The sequence below is a fragment of the Elaeis guineensis genome, chromosome 15 (assembly GCF_000442705.2).
Source record: "Elaeis guineensis isolate ETL-2024a chromosome 15, EG11, whole genome shotgun sequence".
NCBI lineage: Eukaryota > Viridiplantae > Streptophyta > Magnoliopsida > Arecales > Arecaceae > Elaeis > Elaeis guineensis.
In genome coordinates this window covers 31,315,536-31,331,134 of record NC_026007.2, presented here as the reverse complement: position 1 = coordinate 31,331,134, position 15,599 = coordinate 31,315,536, and positions in this window count along the sequence as shown.

Genomic DNA, 15,599 nt, shown 5'->3' with positions numbered 1-15,599 from the left:
CATGCCCCACTTTAATGTGCCATATGAATGGATAAGGATGATTGGTTGGCCATTCAAATTCAAAATAAAGTTTGAATTTGAATGGGCAATCAATCTTTGCACCTTATCCCTTTTTTTACACCCCATTTATTACATGAGAAAAGATTTCTCATGAAATCACTCCATGCACAATTTAAGCCACGCCTCACGCCTTTAGTGGATAAGGGATGAGTTGGTGTCCATTTGAATTCAAAATTTAATTTGAATTCAAATGTGCAATTACTCATCTTTATCCTTTCTTTTGGATAAGATATTTGAGGTTGTTATAAAAAGAGGAGAAGAGTGGGGCGTGAAAAAAGAAGATTTTTGGAGAAAAATTATGGGGTGTGAGAAGTCTTGTGCATGAGAAGAAAGTCCATATCCTTCCAAGAGAAAAAGAAAGAAAAGAAAGAAAAGTGGATGCAAGGTTTCCGGTGAGTTCCCTAGAGTTTTAGCCTGGGGTTCGGGAAGTGAGAAAGTGAGCTACAAGGGTCGTGAGCCCACAAATCTCAGGAAGATCTTCAACATCCTCTCAAGCATGTCTGTTGATGATCTGAAGCGTCCGAAGAATCGACAGACATCGATCGAAGGAGTTCGATCAGCATCGACCATCAAAAGGACTCTACAACGAGCTAGCACTCGTGAGGAGTCGATTAGACCGGGAGCTTCGTGTGGATGATCCGCAGAGGTCAGACACGCTGTGTGGCTATGTCGCGATGATCAGATTCTTCCGACGGTGATCTGATTGCGGTGATCTACTACCCGTACAAAGGTATTGTGTTCTGAACACATTACAATAAAGTATTTATTGTTCAAATTTGAATTTCAAATTTAAATGCATGCATGCTATATATCATATTTAGATCCTAGTGTAGAGTAAATTTATGTTAATTAATTAGATTAATTAATATTTTTCTGCTGTAAAATCATGATTTTGAAAATATTTTAAAATTACTATTTTACCCCTGCACTGAATTTCCCCACATATGGTATCAGAGCGGGTTCTTAGATATGATATATATATATTTGCATGCATAGATTAAGTTGTAATCTAAAAGTTTAAATTTGAAATTTAAATTTTAAAAGTTGTTCGCAATTCAAAATTCAAAAAAAAAATTGAAATTCAAATTTTAAAATTTGAATTTTGAAATTTGTAATTCGAAATTCAAAATTCAAAATTTTGAAATTTAAAATTTGAAATTTGGATGAAATTTCAAATTTAAAATTCAAAATTTAAAATTCAAAATTTGAAATTCAAAAATTTAAAATTTGAAATTTGTTTGAAATTTGAAATTCAAAATTTAAAATTTGAAATTTGAAATTTAAATTTTGAAATTGGTATATTTAGATATACTTGATCTAAGTAGCAAGTAATCGAATTGAGTTGGTTGCCATGGCCGTCCGGTCATAGGAGAAAAGTAGGGTTTAAAGGCCCTCTCCTCCCATTCGATGGGGTCTCCTATGGCGGTAGGGGTGCCGCTGCAATTATATCCCATGCAGATGAAGCAGCGAAAGGAATTAAGATGTAAAGGTTCAATTGTGAAATTTATCATTAATGTGTTAGATTAGATCTAAAAGAATATTCATGATTTATTTTGATTAAGTTATTTTCTGTTATGTAATTAGCAATAGGATTGCTATTTATGAAATGTGTTGATCTATTTGTGAAATGAGTCAACATATTTGGTGAACAAAAAATAAAACCTTTCAAATTTAAAAATTATTTTCGAAATACCAAACCTTGACCCATCAGCCCAAATACTTAATTAAAAGAATTAAGTGTTGTCTAGTAGGTCTAGAATTGTGAATTAAGATTTAAGAAAATTGCATAAAATTATGGGTCAATGGGTTAGATGGATTAGGTCCATAATTGGATTAGACCTAAGGTTAGATTAAAGAAATGGACTAAATTAGAGTAATTGGTCAAATATAATCAAAAGTTGAATTAGATTAGGTCAAGGATATTCTAGACTCAATTCCAATAGTTGTAGTTGAATGGGTCCATGTCTTTAACTAGACCAAGATGGACTTAATTCATGGCTACGCGGTGGAACCCTATTTACTAAGTTGATCAAATTAAAACTAATGAACCGGTTGGTGTCTAAGGTAAGTTTGGCAGTTTGACCAGTGATTTTTAAGCGGGAGCTACTCGCAGTGATTCGATCTCTGACGAGTTAATGGCTTATCCCCACCACTGATCTCACTTACCTAGCCAACCTGATGAATTAGGTTTTGATTAGATCACTTGGTGATTAGGGTTCACCCCTGTCATTAGGTAAATTAGTTTGACTAATTTAGGTACTCCTAATGCTAACTTTAATTAAATCCTTTTTAATCTAACTTGATGAAGTCAGTGGGAGGATTGAAATTGGCTGGATATTTTCTTCTCATCTATCATTTAATAAAATCTTCAAAAATTATTAGGTCCCTTAAAATGATTAAGTTATATTGATAACTAAGTCATAGTCTCCCATTAAGTGAGTGATAATGAGTCCATTAGTTTAATAATCATTGGAGGCCCAAAGGCCTGGTGCTTATTGACTAATGGAATTATCATTCATAATATGATAATTTAGTTTGAGTCTTTCTGATGGTGATCAGGTTGGCCGGCCAAAGTCAGGCCTGATCATTTATTGGTCCGATTCACTAAATCAAATCATGTTAATGGTTGGACCTAACCAGATCTTTTCAGTGGAGGCCAAAGCCTACTGATTAGATTCTGGGGCAAAATCAATTATTAGAAGTTGTTTAGAGAAACAACTAGTTATGAACCTACCCATAGATGCACATGGGTTGACCAACCAAAGTTGGACTCGTGTGTAGTCTGTGTGGATTCTATTACGCACTAAGGAATTAAAGTAATTTCTCAAATTGGAGGTTGAGGCTATCAGTTCGTAAAAATACTGAGAGAAACTTTAGACAAAGTCCAAGTCTTTAGTATTTATAATTTATGTACTAATAGAGGTCTGGTTTTCCTTTATGCAGCTATAGCCACTACCCTGTCGCTCCGGTCATTATTAGATAATGACAAGCTCATGGGACCTAATTTCGATAGCTGGTATCGAAAATTAAAAATTGTCCTTGAGCATGAACGAATCCTTTATGTAGTAACGGATCCTGCACCTGAGGAGCCAGCCCCGAATGCTCGAGGAACGATCCAAGACACTTACCAGAAGTGGCTCAACGACCGCACCACCGTTCGGTGCATTATGCTGGCGACAATGAATGATGAGTTCAGCCGCAGGTTCGAGAATGCCCAACCACAGGAGATGCTTCAAATGTTGAACGACTCCTTTGGCACGCCTGATGATGTTGAAAGGCACAAAACTAGTTGTGCCATTTTCAATGCTCGGATGAGGGATGGAGCCTCAGTCACTGATCATGTACCGTACATGATCGAAATGATTGAGCACCTAAGTAAACTGAGCTTTCCCCTGCACGAGTAGCTCGATAAGGATGCGATTCTTAATTCTCTGCCCAAGTCCTACCTTCCCTTACTCATTTTCGAATGACAAAGCCTGCAGTGAACTACCACGGCTTGTTGGGGTTGCTGCAGAACTTTGAAAAGGACCACCAGCTCCATAAGGAGTCGGTAAATATTGTGGGAGGGTCTTCTTCTGGTCGTCGACCCTTTAAGAAAGGGAAGAAGAAGAATAAGAAGGTGCAACCGCATGCTGAGATGTCTGCACATGGTCAGACCAAGAAGCGCAAGCCCGATCAGAGCCAGGCGGAGTGCTTCTTTTGCAAGAAGCAGGGGCATTGAAAGAGGAATTGTCCTCTATACATTGCCTCACTGGACCCGAACAGGTCGAAGAAGAAGCAAGGTACTTATATGATAACACCTTGCAACTTTTCCATTTGTGATACTACTGCCTGGGTATTGGATACCGGAAGCCCTTATCATATTTGCAATTCGATGCAGGGTCTACAGGTCAGTAGGAGATTTGATGAAGACGAGAGATTCCTGAACGTTGGAGATGGAAGAAAAGTTTCAGTTCTAGCATTAGGAATCATGAACCTTGTAATCAATTCTCGAAATATAATTTTGAGTGAATGTCACTATTGTCCAAGCTTTTTATTAAATATTATTTCTGTAGGCCTTTTGGCCATGAACGGTTATCAATTTTTAATAAAAGAAAATATTTGCAATATCATTTTGAATGATGTTACAATGTTTGTTGGACAACTTAATAATAGAATTTACTTTCTATCACAACCTGTTAATGTGATTCAAACCTCCGGTAAACGTCCTAGAATAGATAATGTGTCAGAAGTCTACTTTTGGCACTGTAGGCTAGGTCATATCAATAAGAGCAAGATAAACAGATTGGCTTAAAAAGGAATTCTTGAAGTAGGTGATTGTGAATCACTTCCAACCTGTGAGTTTTGTCTTCTTGGTAAAATGACCAAATCACCTTTTACTGGAAAAGGTGAGCGAGCCAGTGAACTCTTGGCTCTGGTACATTCTGATGTATGTGGACCCATGAGCTCAAGTGCAAGAGGTAGATATTTCTACTTCATAACCTTCACAGACGACCTATCGAGGTATGGGTATGTCTATTTAATGAAGCATAAATTGGAGTCGTTTGAAATGTTCAAACTATTCCAAAATGAGGTAGAAAAACAAACTGGAAAGTGTATTAAAACTCTTCAATCTGATCGAGGAGGTGAATACCTTTTCAATGATTTTCTGACATATCTTGGGGAGAATGGGATTCTCTCTCAGTGGACTCTTCCTTGAACACCACAACATAATGGTGTATCTGAAAGGAGGAATCGGACCTTGTTGGACATGGTTCTATCTATGATGGGGTTTGCTGGTCTGTCGATCTCCCTCTGGGGATATACGCTCGAATTGGCTTGTTACCTTCTAAATAGAGTTCCGAGTAAGTCTGTAACCAAAACGCCATATGAGATATGGATAGGACGTAAGCCAGTACTCTCGCACCTTAGGGTTTGGGGGTGTCCGGCTTATGTTAAACATTTAATTACAAACAAGCTTGGACCTAGGTCTGACAAGTATAATTTTATAGGGTACCCAAAAGAGACCAAAGGGTATTACTTCTACCTAGCTGATGAGCAAAAAATGTTTATCAGCCTTAAGGCAATCTTTTAAAAAAAGGAGTTTCTTGGTGAAGGGACTGTTGCCTCTAAGATCAAACTTGACGAAGTTCGGTAGGTGGAACAAGTTGCTGAACCTGAACCGGATTTGGTTAGATCAAATCTGGAGCCCATTGTTCAAGCACCCATAAGGCAATCTGGTAGAGTACCACGTCAACCGGATAGATACTATGATTTCTTGGTCCGGGATGGCGATCCTATCGAACTTGATGAAAACGATGAGGATCCGATCACCTACATGGATGCAATGCAGAGACCCGACTCTTAGAAATGGCAGGAGGCTATAAAATCCGAAATAGAGTCTATGAAGGTCAACGATGTGTGGACATTGGTTGACCCACCCGAAGGAGTAAAACCCATAGGGTGTAAGTGGGTCTTCAAAAGGAAGAGAGGCGCAGATGGAAAGGTGAAAACCTATAAAGCCCGTCTGGTTGCCAAGGGATATCGTCAACGTTATGGTATAGACTATGATGAGACGTTTTCTCCTGTGGCAATGCTCAAATCTATTCGGATTATGCTTGCAATAGCTGCCCATCTGGACTATGAAATCTGACAGATGGATGTGAAGACAGCTTTCCTAAATGGAGAGCTGGATGAAGAGGTGTATATGATACAACCTGAAGGATTCACATCCACAGATGAGTCTAAGGTGTGCAGGCTATAGAGGTCCATTTATGGACTTAAGCAGGCATCACGGAGTTGGAACATACGTTTTGATAAGACGATCAAGACGTATGGCTTCATTAAGAACGGAGAAGAGCCATGCATTTATAAGTGGGCTAATGGTCCAGTAGTAGTATTTCTTGTATTGTATGTGGATGACATTCTCTTAATCGGGAATGATGTCCCTGCATTACAGAGAATAAAGATTTGGCTATCGTCACAGTTCTCCATGAAGGATCTGGGAGAAGCTTCCTACATCCTGGGATGAGGATCTATAGGGATAGATCTAAAAGGTTGCTTGGTTTATCTCAGTCCACGTACATTGATATTATGCTGAAGAGGTTCAGCATGGAGAATTTCAAGAAAGGCTATCTTCCGATAGGCCATGGAATTTCTCTCTCGAAGAGGGATTGTCTGACAACACCTCAAGAGAGAGAGCGTATGGGTAGGATTCTATATGCTTCGGCAGTAGGATCTATCATGTACGCCATGACATGTACACGACCAGATGTGGCATACTCACTAGGGGTAGTGAGTAGATACCAATCTGATCCAGGGAAGAATCACTAGAAGGTTGTTAAAACCATCCTGAAGTATTTAAGAAATACTAAGGACCAGTGGCTTGTTTATGGTAAATCAGACTTGAGACTTATAGGGTTTACAGACTCTAATTTCCAGTCTGATCATGATGACAGCAAAAGTATGTCGGGATTTATTTTTACCCTTAATGGTGGGGCTATCTGCTGGAAAAGTTTCAAGCAGCACACAGTGGCTGATTCAGTTTATGAGGCAGAGTATGTCGTTGTATCAGATGCTGCCAAAGAAGCAGTGTGGCTGAGAAAATTCATCACCGAGCTCGGAGTAGCACCCTCCCTTGTTGGTCCAGTTCTGCTCTACTGTGATAGCTCTGGAGCCATTGCTCAGGTGAAGAAATCAAAGGCACACCAGTGAATGAAGCATATTCTGTGCCGCTACCATCTCATCCGAAAAATTGTGGATCGAGGTGACGTCGATCTTCAGAAGATCGACGGGAAGGAGAACCTGGCTGACCCATTCACTAAAGCCATTGCGGTGAAGGAGTTCGACAACTACAAGTCGAAGATGGGTATTAGATACTGCACCGATTGGCTTTAGGCCAAGTGGGAGATTGTTGGGAATAGTGTCCCAAAGCCAATCGTCAGCCTGTTGACGGTTGTGCTCATTTTTGTATTTGTACATGAATTATGAATTAATAAAAATTATTTTGGCTTTTTTCATCACAAAATGTTTCATCTTCTAATGAACTCCTATGTTGTGGTGAAGTCCTTAGGACTATTTAGACTCAACAAAGGAGGATTTGTCATTTAGTCCTTAAATCTGTTCGTGACCAAATAATACATTGTTACCAAGGACGACAATGTTTATCAAGCATAGGTCGTTGTGTGCCATATAGGTTGGTTGTCCTCTTAACCAATGAGTGTGGAGACACTGGTATGGCATACAGGTGAGATGTAAGGGTACATCTGTACTGAACGTGACCGACTCCAGAGCTATTTCTGCTGTCAAGATTTGCTCCGATGGAATATGGGTATAAATGTCCCTCCGACCTGAGACCACCACGGTGACTTGCAAGCAACTCACTGCACTTAGGCACTGGACTACCTGAATTTCTAATTCAGTGATGGAAGGCTGCTGGGTGTAGTCAAGTACTTGACTTGTCGGTGCGTGTGTCAAGATGGGATTGACCACTCCAGTTTAGGAGCTATGTACAGTCGTGTTTCAATTTAGCAAAACCTTGGCCAGGGTAGTCCTTGTGAGGAGTCACAGTACTGTTTGAGTTGAGCACGATTCGGATGATCTGATCAAGGTTGACAGTTTAACCCTGAGTCATCCTAAATACAGGGGTCAAAAGGATGAATTATACAGTAACCATATTCATGTAGGTTCTGAGTGTTGCGATTGTGACTATTCGATCTATCCAGACGTCGGGTACCATTGCTAGATGGTCACTTCGATTAGTACAGGAATTGGTTCCTGTGCTATCGGCTTAGGTTCAAACCTGCGGGGTCACACACATTAGAGGTTCCTATCTGATATGATGGCTGATGTAGAATCCTATATGTTTGGGACTCAGTGATCGAGAATCAAGATTTTCTGATCACGAGTTCCGCACATTATGGGTACCGGGGTCAAGAGTCCCACTGGTTGGGACTTTTCGATCAGGGTTACATATCGATGAATTCTGATGCCTGATTGCCTTTCGGATTTGGACTCAATATTTATGAGAGGTTTAATTAGTGATTTGATCGCTAATTAACTCAATTTGATTGAGTAATTATTTTTGGATCAAGTCCAATTGAATTGGATTCAGTTGGGTTTGACCCGATAGGTTAAGAGTTGACCTAATCGTCGAGATGGTTTGGTCCCTGATTTGATCAGGGGTTGGGCTTAATCAATTTCTGATTTGATTAGAATTTTATTGAACCTAATTAAGCCTAATTTAGTTGGATTTAAATTAGTCTAATTAGACATAACTTATTTGGTTCAATTAGGTTGGTTTAAATAATTAAACCACCTTGACCCTATCTCCATGCGCCACCTCACTTCCATTGCACCCATTTGAATTTATGAGAAGAAACTTCTCATGAATTTTTTTCTCACGCCAAGCCCTCTCCATGCCCCACTTTAATATGCCATATGAATGGATAAGGATGATTGGTTGGCCATTCAAATTCAAAATAAAGTTTGAATTTGATTGGACAATCAATATTTGCACCTTATCTCTTTTTTTATGCCCCATTTATTACATGAGAAAAGATTTCTCATGAAATCACTCCGTGCACAATTTAAGCCACGCCTCACGCCTTTAGTGGATAAGAGATGAGTTGGTGTCTATTTGAATTCAAAATTTGATTTGAATTCAAATATGCAATTTCTCATCTTTATCCTTTCTTTTGGATAAGACGTTTGAGGTTGTTATAAAAGGAGGAGAAGAGTGGGGTGTGAAAAAAAGAAGATTTTTGAAAAAAAATTCTGGGACGTGAGAAGTCTTGTGCGTGAGAAGAAAGTCCATATCCTTCCAAGAGAAAAAGAAAGAAAAGTGGGTGCAAGGTTTCTGATGAGTTCTCTAGAGTTTTAGCCTGGGGTTCAGGAAGTGAGAAAGTGAGCTACGAGTATCGTGAGCTCACAAAATCTCAAGAAGATATTCAACATCCTCTCAAGCACATCTGTTGACAATCTAGAGCATTCGAAGAATCGACAGACATCGATCGAAGGAGTTCCATCAACATCGACCGTCAAAAGGACTCTACAACGAGCTAACACTCGTGAGGAGTCGATCAGATTGGGAGCTTCGTGTGGACGATCAACAGAGGTCAGATATGCTATGTGGCTGCGTCGCGATGATCAGACTCTCCCGACGGTGATCTGATTGCGGCGATCTACTACCCGTACAAAGGTATTGTGTTCTGAACACATTACAATAAAGTGTTTATTGTTCAAATTCGAATTTCAAATTTAAATGCATGCATACTATATATCATATTTAGATCCTAGTATAGGATAAATTTATGTTAATTAATTAGATTAATTAATATTTTTCCGCTGTAAAATCGTGATTTTGAAAAAGTTTTAAAATTACTATTTTACCCCTGCACTGAATTTCCCCACATGAAGTACCTAAGAAGGACTAAAGATATTTTTCTCATATATAGAGGAGGATCAGAGTTGAAACTAAAGGAATATATAAATTCTAGTTTTCAATCTAATTCGGATGATAGCAAGTCAATATCAGGATGCATGTTTATCCTAAATAGTGGGGCAGTGAGTTGGAAGAGTTTCAAGCAGCAGACAGTAGCTGACTCAACTACTGAGACAGACTACATCGCTATTAGTGAAGTCATTAAGAAAGCTGTCTGGATGAAAAAATTCATCATAAAATTAGAAGTCATTTTTGAGATTGAAGAACTGGTGCCAGTCTATTGTGATAACACTGGGGCCATTATTTAAGCTAAGAAACTTAGGTCTCATCATAAATCCAAGTATTCCTCAGACGCTTTCATCTCGTTTGAAAAATTATAGAGGGATAAGATATTATCCTGAACAAGTTGACACAAAGAATAATATAGCAGACCCATTCACTAAGGTTATAGCACAGCAGCTATTTGATCACCATCTTGATTGCATGGGATTGAAATACAAAGATGATTGGCATTAGTGCAAGTGGTGGATTAAAAGAAGAGTGCCTTATAAGCCAATTGCAAGTATGTTGTGATGATATTTTTCTTTGTAATTTTTCAACTCATGTAATGATATTTATTATTTGATAATAAAATGAGGCATTGATTCATCATTTTAGCTACATCTTATTATCTCTAAGATAATGATGAATCCCAAAGACTAGGGCAATGATTTTAGGAGACATGAATGGATAATTCTAGTGAGATCTAAAATTTTAAAATTTTAATCTTAAATATTTTTGATCGTAGGAATATTGAGTCAGAGATCAATATTCTGGATAGACTGGCACATCCTATGTATGCTTAATGGAGAGGGTGGCAGATCTCAGTAGCCACTTGTGTGGGACACTAATACAAGGATGTGGGTGCTCATTTAGAAATGAATCTACTGAATTGACTCAATGAAAGAGAACATCTTATGGAAGCTTTACTTGCATGTCAAAGATGGTTATCTAAGTGAGAGTTGTGCAAGTGATCTTTAGACTTGAGATCACCATGAAATCTTGTGACATGAACTCATATTTTGGTTCATATCTAAGCATGATATTAACATATGTACAGGGTATTTTGAATATGGAGGAGTGTGTATGAAGGTTATGAGTAGGATAACATGGAATCGATCACTCCTGATAAGAGGAGATCGCATCCTGTGTATTCTCATTCCTAGATGACTCGAAAAAAATCTTTTAGCCAAAAGTAGGATGGAGATTAGAAAGAGTTTCTAAATACTTCTTCATCGGCGTTATCATTGGTTAATTGAGAATCGATATGAATATGTATTTGAGTTTGACATAATTTCATACTCATGAACATATTTAGGGTACAGGGATGATCGAAAGATTGAATTGCATAATAACTTATCACTGAAGGATATATTTGATATTTCTATCAAATTTTACATCTTCTGAGTAGTCATGATACATTTTTAGATGTCTATCTTGACTTGTAGATTCGATCAAATTAAAGAATTTAATTCGATCGTCAATTAGAAAGGATTCTAATTATTGAACTCGGGTTAGCTCGATTTGACCTAAATCGGTTAGATTGAAATCTAATCAAATTTGATCAACTTGCACCCGAACCTATTGTTAGTTAGATGTGGAACCCAATGGGTCACACACATATAGAAATTGGCCAAGGATCCTTTTAGTAAGGTTAATTAGAATTTTGGATTCAATCAGGGTTCTTGGTGAGCATGCTAGCACGTGTGGAAACCTTAGCTCCTTTGGAGATCAATTTGGTCTCATCTCTTGCTAATTAGCTAGCCCAATTTGGTAGGTATTTGGGTCAGGTCATGCCATCTGGAAGTGGCCCAAATTAAGGTACTACATCTTATTTTAATGCCATATATGAAGAGTCCAAATTGTGGAGGACTCTTGGTGCAAAATAGGTTTTACGTGTGCATGTTGGCGTGAGCAGAAGGAGGAGTCCTTCTGGCATGGGATTAAGATCCATGTGGCATCCCACATCACCGTCCATCCTCTAGTGCACATCTCAAAGCATGAGATGGATTTTTTCTAAAATTTTTGGGGTAGAGAAAAAATTGAAAAAGTGAAGGTCTCTCACACACGTGCATTGAAGCATCGCATTTTCTCAAATTTTAGAGACTTCTTCTCCTAATAAAATGCATTCAAATTAGAAAAAAAAAATTTATAATATTCCACATTTGATCAAATATTTTTAATAATTTTTTTAAAATTTTTTCAGACTTATTTGATGGCCAAATGGATGCTAGAAGCCTCTTCACGTGCGCACACACGTGGTGATCAGCCTTCACATGAAAGGATGTAAGAACACATCTCTCTGTGGACGTTTTGCTCCCCTTATTAGGTAGTCTAAGATTAGAATTGAGTCCCCTATCTACATAGATTTTTGTATATTTTTTTTTATTTGACAAGGGATGCAAAAATATCCCTTCTCTGGTCGCACGCGCAGGTGAAGGTGCAGATCGACGTATCATTGATAAGAGTCTTTCTGCTTGAAGAAACTCTTATCTCTAATAATCAGATTAGATTGGACTCTTGGATAAGGTGTGTCCCTTCCTTTCAACATCTATTTGGTGGCTATAAAATGGCCTGAGTGCTGGGTGTCTAATGAATTCGACTTTCCAATTTCTCTTCATAGCTTTCCTTTCTTTCTTACAACCTATCTTAGTTTTAGGACAAAGCTTTAGGATTTAAGACAAAGCCTTATCTGATCCAAACAAGGATTGTGAGGGTCCTAAAAAAGGGGAATCAGAAGTTCAGAAGAAGTTCTGAGAGGGTCGAGTCAGGTTCTTGAAGAAACCTGACCGGTACAGGGCTAGTCGAGTTCTAGGGGTTAGAACTCTTGAAGCAAGGTGGAGGAGCACTGTCTTTGGTTCAATTTTTATTTGGATCATCATTGGAGGGCAGACACTTGGATGCCTTGTAAAAATTAGATTAGTGCTATAGGTATTCTTCTTATCCAATTTTATATTTATTATACTTTAATTGATATAGTCAAGGATTTTTGGGCATTAGGATTTTTGGAGCATCAGGTGTTTCAAATGAAAATTTTAAACACCTAACCCTTCCACTGTACTATCAAAATCTAATACTTTCCTCTACCATTTAATGTGAACCTCCACACTTGACTTAGGTGTAGAGATCCGATTACTAAGCTTAGGGCAATCCACATATGCTCTGTGTTTTGCACTTTTATTTTAGATAGATAGTTCTTTCCTCAGATTCAATTTTTTTTAATTGAGGTGTATATCAATCACCAATTTTAAATGATAATTGAATCTTCAGTTGGCCTTACAATCAACACCTACTTTGCCTTGTTAGTGTGTATGTACAATTGAAAGTGCTAATAGCTTTTAGGTGATCTAAGTAGGCTCCTAAAGGTCTGACTAACTAGTCTACTCCTTGACTCACTACAATCATTAACAAATACTCTTTAACTTTTATCATTTTTTTCTTAGTCTATTTTGCTTAGGATTTTCTTTCTTGACACATGGTTTATTCAAAAAGATTTTTGCAAAAAAATTTCCAAAATACTTTCAATTTTTTTTTTTCAAAAAATTTCAAGAGACTTTTTTGCCCCCTAACTTAAATGCCATTGTCCCTAATGGTATAAACAAATTAAAAAAATAAATTCAAACCATGAGAATGAAATGAAAGGTGTAGGGAGAGAAACAACCTAAGAAGAGGTGCTCATCATTGATATAAAAGCTGTATTTTTTTTAAATAAAAAAAATAAATATTGGGTTACCTCCTAACAAGCACTAAGTTTACCTTCTTTAGTTAGACATAATATAGCTTAGTTCAGTGTGGGTCTGTTGATGCTACTTGATCAATGGTTCAATTAAGTGACATCCTTTTAATATATGGTTTTCAATCTTTGACCATTTACTTTAAAGAAATTTTCAAATTTAGGATCATAAAGTTTGATTGCCCCATGTGGGAATACTTGATTCAATATGTAAGGTCCATCCTATCTAGATCTCAATTTTTTTGAAAATAATTTTAGCCTCAAATTAAATAACCAGACTTATTGATTTGGCTCGAAGATTTTTCTTGAAATGTATTTGTCATGAAAGGCTTTCATTTTCTCTTTATAAATTCATGAATTTTCATAAGCCTCTTGTCTTAATTCATCTACTTCAGTCAGTTGCAACATTCAATTGGAACCAGCTTGTTTCAAATCAAAATTCAGTTGCTTGATTGCCTAATATGCTTCGTGTTCCAGTTCTATCGGAAGATGACATGCTTTTCCATAGATCAATCTGTAGGGAGACATTCTAATAGGATTTTTATAAGCTATCTTATAGACCCATAATACATCATCTAATCGATCTGATCAATCTCTACGATCGGGCCTAATAGTCTTTAGCAAGATGTTCTTGATCTCTCTGTTGGATACTTTTACTTGGCCACTTGTTTGCAGATGGTATGGTATAGCTATCTTATGTGCGACCCTATATTTTCACAGCAGTGTTTGGAACTGGTAGTTTATGAAGTGGGTACCTCTGTCGCTAATGATAGCATGTGAAAATTCGAACCTAGAAAAGATATTCCTTTGAACAAATTTTATGACTATCTTATGATCATTGGTTCGTGTTGCCATTGTCTCCATACATTTAGAAACATAATCGACGGCCTCCAAAATATATTCAAAACCATTGGAGGATGAAAAGGGTCTCATGAAATCAATTTTCCAAACATCAAAAATTTCAACTACTAAGATGAGGTTCAAAAGCGTCATGTCTTTCTTTGAAATATTTTTTAAAGCTTGATACCTAAGACATTCTTGGCTAAAAATATAAGCATCCTTAAACAATGTGGGCCAGTAAAAATCACTTTACAATACTTTGAACATAGTTTTTTGTCCAAAAAAATATCCTCCACAAGCAAGAGTATGACAAAATTGCAAGATACTCAATTGTTCAGATTCATGAACACACCTATGAATGATCTGATCCGCATAAATTCGAAAAAGTTCAAGATCTTCTCAAAAATAATACTTGATTTGAGCAAAGAATTGATCCTTTTTATTTTTAGACTAACCATCAAAAATTTATTCAACTGCTAAGTAATTAATAATATCTGTAAATCAAGGAGCCTTTGTGTGTGAAACTACTAGAAGTTTCTCATCTGAAAAAGATCTCTAATTGATGTAGGTTCACAATCTTCAACTAGGATCCTAGATAGATGATCTGCTATAATATTTTTAGATCTCTTTTTATCTCTAATTTCAATATCAAATTCTTATAACAATAAAATCTATCTAATCAATCGAGGTTTAGCATCTTTCTTTGAGAGCAGGTATCTCAAAGCTACATGATCTGAATAAATCATAATTTTTGATCCTAATAGGTATGATCGAAACTTTTTTAGGGCAGACACTATAGCTAATAACTCTTTCTCAATTGTAGTATAATTTATTTGAGCTTTATTTAGAGTTTATCTGGCATAATAAATTACTAGGGGACATTTGTTTACCCTTTGATCCAAGACAGCTCTTATGGCAAAATCTGAAGCATCGCATATGATCTCAAAAGGTAGTGACCAGTCTAGAGGTTGGATGATTGGAGCTTTGGTCACAGCTTTTCTTAGGAACCCATAAAACCTAAGACATTCTTTATCAAACTTAAAAGAAACATCCTTAGTGAGTAGATTACACAAAGGATGGGATGTTTTGGAAAAGTCTTTGATGAAGCGACGGTAGAATCCTACATGGCCAAGGAAAGATTGGATTTGTTTAACAGAAGTAGATAGAGAAAGTTTAAAAATTAATTCAACCTTTGCTCTATCAACCTCAATCCCTCTCTTTGACACAATATGCCCCAAAATGATCTCTTCTTGAATCATGAAATGGCTCTTCTCCCAGCTTAAAACTAGATTTGCCTCAATGCTTTTAACATTCTCTTTAAATTGTTGAGACAACTTTCAAAGGATTCTTCAAAGACTGAAAAATCATCCATAAAAATCTCTAAGAAATCTCCTACCATATTCAAAAATATTGACATTATGCACCTTTGAAAGGTCGTGGGTGCATTATATAGTTCAAAAGGCATTCTTCGAAAAGCAAAGGTTCCATAGGGGCATGTGAAGGTGG